Raw genomic sequence first — 12,060 nt, 5'->3', positions numbered from 1 at the left:
ATATGTTTGCATTTCTTTCGCCTGATAATAAAGTGTAAACGTTGACTTAAAAGCAGCCTTTTTTCTTTCTTTTTTTCTGAAATGTTAATACACTTGGGCACTATAACACATTAAACAGCAAACTGACTGACTGTGCAGTGATACATACAGTGAGATAGGAAGAAAGAAGATCATCACTGAAACACAGCGTGTTTAGCCAGCAGATATATTCGCGAACAGGCAACTAGTAAAACAATGGAACAAAGTGAAAAATGGCCCAATATGCAAAAAGCCGCTTCTGTTGCTAAGGGGCTATGCTGTTGCGCGGTTAAGCACGAGGTCGCGGGTTCAAATTCCGGCCACAGCGGCCGCGTTTCGATGGGGGCAAAATGCAAAAACGCCTGCTTCCTGTGCATTGTGCGGACGTTAAACATCCCCTAGCGGTCAAAATTAATAATCAGATCATGGTTTTTGGATGTAAAACCGAAGCAATTTTTATTATTTAGGATACAATTGCAATTGTTTCAGTACAAGAAAAGAAAAAGAAAGAAGTGACCTCCTATTAACGATTATTTAGGTCCAAGATTACTGCCTCAGAACGTGTTCTGTCTCACACACAATGAAAACGTGCTGGGAAACGCAGTCAACAAAGCAAACAAAAGAAAACTCGACACACACCTGACATTCCATCGCACATGCGACTTTTTTTTTCAGGAGATGCTGTTACAATTGACGCTTAGCATTGTTACACCCGGCATCCCTTCTCGACGAATAATGCTTCACTGGCAAGTGTGCAGCTGTAAAATGCCCTTCACGCTGCATCGTCGTTTTCTCCAGACAAGGGAGCTGGTGACTAAATTGTCGTCATCAGAGTGGAAGGCACAGACGAGCGCCTGCCTGGACATGGACTGTGACAGGCAAACAAGGGAGCTCATTTCGAGGCGGCAACAGCCGCCGCGATTCGTAGAAGCAGCAACTGCTTCGAGGACCACTCTGCCTCAACCTGACACTGACAAGTGGACCGTCACTAATGGCCCACTACTTGACAAAAGGGGCCAACGTCAAGGACTTCCACGGGAACAACTTCGAGATCAAGTTCCCAGTTTTCCACGTTATTGCCTCGTATGCGGGGGAGATCTTGCAACGTTAGATGCGCACTCTGGCGGAACGGTGCTACGTCATGGGCGGGATTTCGGGAACGGTTCGATGATTGTGATTAGCCATGAACAGAGAATTTCCCTGATGAGAGAAAGGTAAGGAATAAAGTTCTTAAAAAAAGGATCTTCAGCGTTGTGGAGGTGCGCTCCTACTCATACGCGTGCATGCACCCGTACGTTTACTCATGCTCGTACGCGTGCTTGTACTCGACCTCATACATGTAAACCACCATCATGTAAATTTGCAAATAAACCCGTTTTCTCGTCTCTTAGGCGTCGCCTAGGACCTCTCGATTGCGCGGCACCTGGCATATTAGCCACCGAACCCTATTGGCCGCTTTGACACACAATCGAAACAATGCTCAGTGCCGTTGACGTAACTACGCAGGGCTAGCTGTGTTTTGACTGTGAAAATATTTGTTTTCAGCTTGATCCAGATCAGGTTGTGTAGATACCGTTTGGCATGAAACACTTGTGGCAAACAGTCACTGTAATGTTTCCAAACGAAGTCAGGCACGCACCGAGAATTGTGCTTTAAAGGTGCATCGAAACGGAAGAGGACCGCCCGCTACAACCCCGGCTTTTGTAATGTTTAGAGCGAACCTGTATACCCTCTTCAGACCCCACGCCCCTGTACGGGGACATTGGTTCTCAGGTTCTGACTTAAGACTGAGCTTTTATAGAACAGAGAACTGGTGTCCCTGTCGGAGGACAAACATTGTAGCGCCATCTGTGAAGAGCGGGGAGAGTTTGTTTGCTTCGTCGAGAAGACAACATGGCTGCAATCTGCACGAGCACGTTTTACTCACGACGGCGACTTAAGAACATTTTGATCATTGATAACACACCTTATGGAAGCCTTGTGCTATGTTTTTAGAATTGTTATGGTTGAGAGAACATTTTAAGTGGTGTTCCTTGCGAAAATACATTGTTTTCTGTCGCGCGCTTCGCACTTAATGAAATGTCCCTGTAGAGGGACGCTGGGTCTCAGTGCTGACAGTTCTTGATTGGTTTCGTGTACTAAGATCTTTTCAGTACACGTCCGGAAGCTAAAATATAAGTCAGTATTCTTGTTTATCAAAAATTACAATGACAAAATGGGAGGAGTCGACCTAGCTGACAGAATGCTAGTTCTGTACGCGCAGAGAAGCCGAACGAATCGGTGGACGCTTCGTACCATTTTGCACATGTCAGACCTTGCTTGCGTCAACGGGTGGCTGCAGTACAGAGCGGACAAAAACGCCATGGGGCTGCCGAGGAAGAATATCTTGGACTACCTTGATTTCAAGATGTATGTTGCGGAGGCGTTGATTTGTGGAAAAATGGAACAAGTACATTCGTATGAAGATGAAATGGACATCCAACCCAGAAAGCGACCAAATGCTCTTCCCTCGCAAACATTCCGAAAACAAGGGGCTCTTCACCTACCACTCAAAGATGATGATGATGATATGTAGTGTTTAATGGCGCAAGGGCCAGGTTTGGCCAAAGAGCGCCATGACAAGTGGTGATGTTGACGATGTATTATGGAGATGTGACTTGGCTGTAAAGTGGCCTAAAAATTGTCGCTGTAAAGTGCGTAAAATCTACGTGGTATAAAATTATGGCGATGACTTGTGACGAATACTATGAAGATTAAAATCCATAGTAGAAGAATGATGCAAAATATAAAATATATAAGATCGTAAAATTACATGGAGCACTGCTGCCTCGCCAGAGCCCTTGAAACACAAGGGCCTAGAGGCATGTGCTATACTAAACAGCTATCGCAGCGGCGTCCTCTGGAGAGAGGACCCGCTACGAACATGTGGGGCTAAAAACATGCAAGACAACATCTTTCAGAAAACTTAGGACTGCGTTGGTGTCAAATAAAGGTTCTGGGCCGAGTAGCATTACGGGATGTAGGGGGATGTGCTGCCGGTATGCTAGGGAAAAATGTTTCCTTCTTTCAGATTCGGCTGCCCGACACTCCAGGAGGACGTGGAGGACGGTCAGCCTCTCCCCGCATCTACCACAGGTTGGAGGATCATTTCCAGTGAGCAGAAAGTTATGCGTGCCAAACGTGTGTCCTATTCTGAGGCGACAGAATAGGACAACTGTTCGCCGTGATTTTGTTACGGAGGGCCAAGAAACTAACTGTGGCTTTATTACGTGCAGTTTATTATTTACTTCTGCGTCCCACATACGTTGCCAGTGGTTTCGCAGTTTTCTTCTTAAGAAAGGCTTCAGGTCTGTGACAGGGACCGAAGCAGTAGGACTAACTGCATGCAATGAAATGGATGTGGCCATCTGGTCCGCTAGTACGTTTCCCTCAATGCCCCTATGCCCAGGCACCCAGCATACAATCACATGTTGGTTGGATATATATGCTTTACACAGTACGGAGTAGAGTTCGTTAATTACCGGATTTTTGTGGTTACAGAATGACATCAAGGCCTTCACAACACTAAGGGAGTCCGTATATATAATTGATTTCTGGAGGTTTGATTTCTTTATATGCTTTACAACCGACAAGAGAGCGTAGGCCTCAGCCGTAAAGATACTGGTTTCCGGATGTAGTACGTCGGATTCCGAGAAGGATGGACCGACGGCTGCATAGGACACCCCGTCGCGTGACTTCGATGCATCTGTGTAGAACTCCGTGCAGGAATATTTGTACTGGAGTTCCCGGAAATGCATTTGGATTTCTATCTCAGGAGCATGCTTTGTCACTTGCACAAAAGATATATCGCATTGTATGAGCTGCCACTCCCAAGGAGGTAGCAGCTTCGCTGGATGCATTAGGCGGAGCTCGAGGAGTGGGACATGCATTTGATCACTAAGCTCCCTCACACGCAGCGAGAAAGGCTGTCTTACGGAGGGACGATTATGTAAGAGTGTAGCATATGTCATATCGTTAACGGTATTGAAACATGGATGTTGAGGGTTAGAGTGGACTTTCAGGAAATATGTTTGGCTGATGTATGTTCTCTGCAGATGTAGTGACCACTCATTTGATTCTGCATATAAACTTTCGATGGGACTTGTTCTGAAAGCTCCAGTGGCCAGTCGGATTCCTAGATGGTGGACCGGATCTAGCATCTTTAGCGCGCTCGGGGCTGCAGAATGATAGATCACGGCACCGTAGTCCAACTGTGATCGGATGAGGCTCTTGTAAAGATTCATTAAACATTTCCTGTCGCTGCCCCATGTTGTGTGGGATAGCACTTTAATTAAGTTCATTGTTTTTAAGCATTTGACCTTGAGGTACTTTATGTGTGGAATAAAGGTTAATTTCGAATCAAGTATGATGCCTAAGAACTTGTGTTCTTTGTTCACAGGAATTTGCTGGCCATACATTACGATACTGGGTTCTGCAGTAAGCCCTCTCTTTCTTGTGAAAAGCACACAAGAACTTTTGTTGGGGTTAACTTTAAATCCGTTTTCTTCTGCCCATTTGGACACTTTGTTCAAGCCCTGTTGAACTTGCCTCTCACATACAGTAAGGTTGCAGGATTTGAAACCTATCTGTATGTCGTCTACGTAAACAGAATAAAAAATGGCTGGCGGTAATGAAGCACGAAGGGTGTTCATTTTCACGATGAAGCGAGTGCAGCTGAGTACACCTCCTTGAGGTACACCAGTTTCCTGTATAAAAGGTCGCGACAATACATTGCCGACTTTCACGCGGAATGTACGGTCGGACAAATAGCTTTCTATTAGCACGAGCATATTGCCACGGATGCCAATTCCCGACAAGTCTCTCAAGATTCCATAGCGCCACGTAGTGTCGTACGCCTTCTCCATATCGAGGAATACGGATAGGAAATATTGTTTATGTAGAAAGGCGTCGCGAATGTTTCCCTCAATGCGCACAAGGTGATCGGTTGTGGACCGCCCTTCTCTGAAGCCACACTGAAAGGGATCGAGGATATTGTTGAGTTCAAGGAAATGTACTAGTCTGCGGTTAACCATTTTTTCAAAAAGCTTACAAAGACAATTTGTAAGAGCTATCGGACGGTAGCTTGCCGCCAAGGAAGGGTCTTTACCGTGCTTAAGAACAGGGACCACAATCGCTTCTTTCCATGTGGATGGGAGGTATCCCGTAGCCCAAATAACGTTGAAGAGCGTGAGTAGTGTAAGTTTGGTGTCAGTGTGTAAGTTTCTGATCATTTCGTACATGACTCTATCAGGTCTCGGTGCAGAGCTTTTGCATGTGGTCAAAGCAGCTCTCAACTCTGCAATACTGAACGGCCGGTTATAAGGTTCATTTTGTCTGGATTTTTGTATTATTGGCTTACATTCTTCTATTTGTTTGTATTTCAAAAATGATTGCGAATAGTGGTTTGAACTCGACACGCTCTCAAAGTGTTCTCCAAGTGTGTCCGCCTGATCTTTCAGTGTTTCATTTTGTGTGTTCACCAAAGGGAGTGAATATGTTTGTCGCCCTTTTATCCTATTGACCCTGTTCCAGACTTTGGCCTCATCTGTATAGGAGTTGATACCAGATAAAAACTTCTGCCAACTCTCTCTTCTGGCTTGTCGGCGGGTTTGCCTGCCTTGGGATTTTACTTTTTTAAAATTGATAAGATTCTCCGCAGTGGGGGAGGCGCGTAGCATCCCCCACGCTTTGTTCTGTTTCCTACGAGCAATCCTACAATCGTCGTTCCACCACGGGACACGCCGTTTGCATGCCAATCCATTTACTTGTGATATACATTTAGTTGCGGCATCTATTATGAAGGCTGTAAAATATTCCACGGCAGCATCAATTCCTAACGAGGACATGTCATCCCATGATATACTGGTTAAGTTTTGGAATTTCTCCCAGTCTGCTGTCTCAGTCTTCCACCTAGGAGCCTGTGGTGGATATTCGTCTTCTTTAAGTGTTCTTAATAGTACGGGGAAGTGGTCGCTTCCGTAGGGATCGCTGGTAACTTCCCATTCTAGTTCAGGCAGTATGGACGGAGAAACTATGCTCAGATCAATTGAAGAAAAAGTATTGTTTGCAAGACAGTAATATGTGGGTTTCTTCTTATTGAGAAGGCACGCACCAGAAGAGAAAAGGAACTGTTCAATAAGACGACCTCGCGAATCTATACGAGAGTCGCCCCACAGAGAGCTGTGCGCATTGAAATCGCCAAGAACAACGTAAGGTTCTGGCAATTGATCAATAAAGGATTGGAATTCGTGCTTCGTTAATTTGTAATGTGGGGGTATGTAAAGAGAGCTAATGGTGATGAGTTTGTTTAGGAGTACAGCTCGAACCGCCACTGCTTCGAGAGGCGTTTGTAGCTGTAAAAGTTGACATGCAATGCTCTTATGGATAGCAATGGCAACACCGCCCGATGATGCGACAGCACCATCGCGATCTTTGCGAAATGTTATATATTGTCGGAGAAAGTTTGTGTGTTTGGGTTTTAAGTTTGTTTCTTGTAAACACAGCACTTTGGGATTGTGTTTGTGGATTAGTTCTTGAACATCATCAAGGTTTCTAAGGAGACCTCTGACGTTCCACTGAATTATCTGTGTATCCATATTGGAGGTCAATAGGTGCTGTGTTTACGGAAACGGAAGAGATGCCTTAGATTACAGAGCCCTTTCGAGGCCCTGTAACAGGGGTTTTGCTCTTTCTGAAGCGTTCGAGCGAGTGTCGACGCTCCTTCGGCGCTAGGTGCGCCTTGAGGATAGGTGTTGTGTCCATTGCCTCTAGTGAGGCGCCGGACACGTGCTCTTGCGAGCGAGAAGTTACCAGGGAAGATCCTGCCTTGGAGGGCAAGACCCCTGTGCCCACCAGCCCGGAGGTCGATGGGGCTCCCTGAGGGATTTGGCTGCGCCGGCTGTTGCCAGCGCTGGAAAGGGCCGGGGAGGTTGGGGCAGCCTCGGCTGCGCCCACCTTCGGGGTCGATGGCCCCGTTTGCTGAGTAGGCGGAGCAGCGCTAGCTGCAACCGCCGCGGGGGCAGATGGCGTAACTGCCGACTCACTGCCTGTGGGTCGGGTAGCCACCGGAGGCCGCTGTGACGCTGCCCCCTGACGCGCCACTTCGGCAAAGCTTTTCTTTGGCAGGTACACTACCCGCCTGCGTGCCTCTTTCAAGGATATATTCTCTTTTACTTTGATCGTTACTATTTCTTTTTCCTTCTTCCATGAGGGGCACGACCGCGAGTACGCGGCGTGATCCCCGTCACAGTTTACACAGTGAAAAGCGTTCTCACAAGCTTCAGAGGTGTGTTCTTGGGCACTACATTTAGCACAAGTCTGGCGGCCTCGGCAGCTCTGCGAGCTGTGACCGAAGCGCTGGCATTTGAAACAACGGAGTGGGTTTGGCACGTACGGCCTAACACGGAGCTTGATGTACCCGGCCTCGATTGACTCGGGCAAGATACTTGATCCAAAAGTAATTATTAGGTGCTTCGTCTGAATCTCTTTACCATCCCGCCTCATCTTAATTCTTCTGACGTTGATCACATTTTGTTCGCTGAAGCCCTCCAGGAGCTCCGCCTCAGTCAGGTCAATCAAATCATCATCTGACACAACACCACGGGTGGTGTTCATTGTACGGTGTGAGGTTACTGTTATGGGGGTCTCCCCAAATGACACTAGTTTCTGTATATTCTCATATTGTTTCAGATCGCGGAGCTTGTTGTGCCATTACCACAAGCCCGGATTCCGAATCCGCAAGATGGAGAATTTTCCTGCGAGCGCCCTTTGGACAAACCCGGGGCTGCGCCGAAAGGCACAGCGCCCTAATTCTCCCTTGACAAGTCAAGATGCTGAGCCGTCAGGCAGTGGTGTCCTCCGGAGAAGCATCGGCGGGCAACATGTTCAAACGTGTCGCCAAGTGCCAGACAGCCCGGCGCCGCACCTCCCCTTCCCTGGAGGTCACCGCGCCCGCCAGTTTTGAACGGGGTGGCGAGCGTGATCGCTGGTTGGACCCCCTCCGACGACCGTCGAGTGCTCACTTTGTATTGGGCCGTTTGAGTGACAATGGTTTCTGGGGGCTTATAAGCCGCAGCGCGCCGCCTGGAAAACCGGATCCGCCGACCCACCGGGAGCAGAGTGCCGCTCTCGACTGGAGTGAGATGTGTCACGCGTTTTCGCCGGACGTCGCCGTGCGAGAACAGTCGCGTTTGCTGTGAGCTCTCGGCCCCAGTGCCGATCCCTTCATGTCCTGTATAATGACCTGTATATAGTGTATAAAGTCCCTTTTGTTATTCTCACCGACGCCTGACTCGGAGTCTTCGCTACCAACGCTCTGTCACGAAACGGGTGACGAGCGCTACGGGACCACCTCAAAGTCGTAACAGTGGTGGCAGCGGTGGGATGTCGTAACAGTGGATGGCAGCTACGGGATTGACCGGCATCAGCTACCTCGGCGCGGTGAGTGCCTGAAGTTTACCTCAAACACCAGACTTTCTCTGACACAGGTTATAGTAGCTTAGGGAAGGATTTGGTGTTGCATTGTGATAACCTTGTGTGTTTCAAGCCTAGTAAGAGTGTTTTGAAAACCAGGGGATGCTGAGGGGGTAAACAGGGCAGTGTGTGAAATACTTGCATATGTCTTACTAGTAGCATTATAGTAGCGTACAGCAGGTATATTCAAAAAGGGTAAACAGCAGGAGGACAGTGTGAACGATGGAGAAGTACAAGGTGAAGGAACTTCTCGAAATTTGTGAGGAGTTGGGCATTGAGTTGGGCTCAACCAAAAGAAAGAATGCGATCCTTGAGGTCATGAAAACTGGGGACGTAACGGCTGAGGAAGCCGCAGAGGCCTTGGCGGGTATCAATGAACGTCGTTGCGAGCAGGAAAGGAAAGAAAAGGAGGAAAGGGAGGAGAGGAGAGAAAAGGAACGTCGCGAGGAGGAAAAGGAGGAAAGGAGAGAGAGAGAACGTCGCGAGCACGAGCTTAAAATGAAAGAGTTGGAGCTCCGAAATAACTCGCCCGCGCCTGGTCTCACTTCTAATGTTCCGAGAATACGCGATCAACTTCCACCCTTTGTCGTCGGAGAGGATATGGCCAAATACCTCGTGAAATTTGAGCACGTGTGCGAACGGAATAGCATTGAGCGATCCCTCTGGGCACAGAATCTGTTAGCCTTGCTTCCTGGGGAGGCATCAGACGTAATAACTTGCTTATCGAAAGAGGCGTTTGAGAGCTACAGTGATGTGAAGGAAGCGCTACTGCGGAAGTACAAATTGTCGCCCGAAGCTTTCCGGCAGAGGTTCCGGTATGCAAAAAAGGGCAAGGAGTCGAATGTTGACTTCGCGTTTCGTCTAAAAGCCGATCTGGTGGAGTGGCTGAAGGGCGAAGAGGTTTACGACGACCGCGACAAAATCGTCGAATGCATCGCGTTGGAGCAGTTCTACCGTTGCATTGATGAGGATGTCAGGCTCTGGCTGCAAGATAGGCTAAAGGAGGTTAAGCTAAACAAGGCAGCAGAGTTAGCGGAAGAGTATTACACCCGCCGCAGCTTGCACAGCAAGGCAGTGCGCGTAGAAAAAGCAGATAGGAGAGATGGGTTTTCCGGGAAGCCCGATGAACGGAAGCAAATCACGCGTCGCGAGTTTCGGGAAGACGAGTCCCTTCCCAAAGAAACTGTAAGGGAAGGACAGAATGCATCTCAGAATGATGACGATGGTCCGAAACAGCGAAACGATACGACGCGTTCTTTTGAAAAACGGAAACCGTTAACCTGCTACAATTGCAAAAAGCAAGGGCACATCGCTGCAAGCTGCCCAGAGAGAATTGCTTTTGCAACAATACAGGAAACTCACAAAAACATACGTCTATTGGAGCCCTATGTGCAGGAAATTAAGATAAACGGTAAGAAGTGCCGTGCGCTTCGGGACTCTGCAGCAACTATGGACGTTGTTCACCCGTCTTTCGTCTCCTCGAGTGATCTTACGGGAGAGTGCGCTAGGATACGGCAAGTGGCCGAGGAGGAGAGTGTCTGTTTACCGATCGCAACGGTTATCATTGAAGGAGAGTTTGGGAAACTTAGCGCCGAAGCCGCTGTGTCAGCCGCCCTCCCGGAGCACTTTTCCTACCTCTTCTCAAATAACTCGGAGCAGCTGCTGAAGGATCAGGGCAAATCATTCTTTGCCGACGTGGCGTACATGGCGCTCACGCGATCCAAAGCGCTCCCGCTGTCGACGGAACTTGACTTTGCGTCGGTGAGCGAAAGGCGGTGCGGCACACGGACCGATCAAGGTAACTTGAGTGGCGAGCAGTCACGGGAGAGGCAGAGCTCGGAGGCTGGCCTAGGCGAGCGGGTCCTGGAAGTGAGTGGGAGTGACGCGTGCAGTGCTAGCCGCGATATAGACGCGACGCCGCAATTAGGCGACGCGGGCTCCACACTCGCTCCGGTTTCCGCCAGCTGGCAGGAGCAGGCGGCAGTTGAAAGAGAAACTCTGATTCGCGAGCAACAGGAAGACTGTTCACTAGCCGATCTGAGGAAGAGCGTCAAACGGGGAGTGAAAAAAAAGTGGGTTTCATTTGGCAAGGAATCTGGCTTATTGTACCGCCGCTACACGGATAAGCAGGGTCGCAAATATAAGCAGCTTCGGATTCCGCGAAAATATCGCCGGGAAAAATGAATGACCTCATTTGCTTCCTCAGTAGTATGTTTTCGGTCCAAGTGATTTCAAGGGGACCATTCTATTTGTCATTGTTATTGCTGAATATTAATTGTTCCTGATCTTTGGTGTGTTGTTCATTTGAAAAGGGGTTGTTTGAGCCTTGTATACTAGATCGTACACCTGCCTCTTGTTGCAGCGGGAGCAAAAAGGGGGATAGCAATTCAGTTAGGCTGATTTGGATTATAGCCTTGTCTGGTGTTTGACGGGAGACAGAGGGCACTTGTTCGTGTTGGGTGTTGCCTTTTGCCGGTCGGTTTTGCAAGCTGCAGAACGACTAACCGGGACCAGTGGCGAGAAGCAAGGGCTTAGGAACGACCCGAGCGGAGCTGGTTGAGGTGCCTTGGCGACAACGCGGTGAGCCGAGCTCCTGTCCTGGCGAGTGGGACCTGGGCACGTGAAGTGACCTGGCGTCCCGACACTGGACGTAAACTTGGACGAGCCTGACGAACGTGCGCGCCTGGCATCCGAGCCACGTGGAGGCAGCTCGTCTTCCCGGCGCCTTATCTGAGGGCGGGGATGCTGTTGTGCCATTACCACAAGCCCGGATTCCGAATCCGCAAGATGGAGAATTTTCCTGCGAGCGCCCTTTGGACAAATCCGGGGCTGCGCCGAAAGGCACAGCGCCCTAATTCTCCCTTGACAAGTCAAGATGCTGAGCCGTCAGGCAGTGGTGTCCTCCGGAGAAGCATCGGCGGGCAACATGTTCAAACGTGTCGCCAAGTGCCAGACAGCCCGGCGCCGCACCTCCCCTTCCCTGGAGGTCACCGCGCCCGCCAGTTTTGAACGGGGTGGCGAGCGTGATCGCTGGTTGGACCCCCTCCGACGACCGTCGAGTGCTCACTTTGTATTGGGCCGTTTGAGTGACAATGGTTTCTGGGGGCTTATAAGCCGCAGCGCGCCGCCTGGAAAACCGGATCCGCCGACCCACCGGGAGCAGAGTGCCGCTCTCGACTGGAGTGAGATGTGTCACGCGTTTTCGCCGGACGTCGCCGTGCGAGAACAGTCGCGTTTGCTGTGAGCTCTCGGCCCCAGTGCCGATCCCTTCATGTCCTGTATAATGACCTGTATATAGTGTATAAAGTCCCTTTTGTTATTCTCACCGACGCCTGACTCGGAGTCTTCGCTACCAACGCTCTGTCACGAAACGGGTGACGAGCGCTACGGGACCACCTCAAAGTCGTAACAAGCTCCAAGAGGAGGTCACCGCTTCCCATTCTCGACACCTTGTAACCTGGACCAAAAACATCAGTCAAGGACTTTGAGACAAGGAATGGGGAAATGTTTCGAACTGCTTTGTTTGGCTTT

Source organism: Dermacentor variabilis, chromosome 5 (assembly GCF_050947875.1).
Source record: "Dermacentor variabilis isolate Ectoservices chromosome 5, ASM5094787v1, whole genome shotgun sequence".
Classification (NCBI taxonomy): domain Eukaryota; kingdom Metazoa; phylum Arthropoda; class Arachnida; order Ixodida; family Ixodidae; genus Dermacentor; species Dermacentor variabilis.
This window is presented reverse-complemented; position numbering follows the sequence as displayed.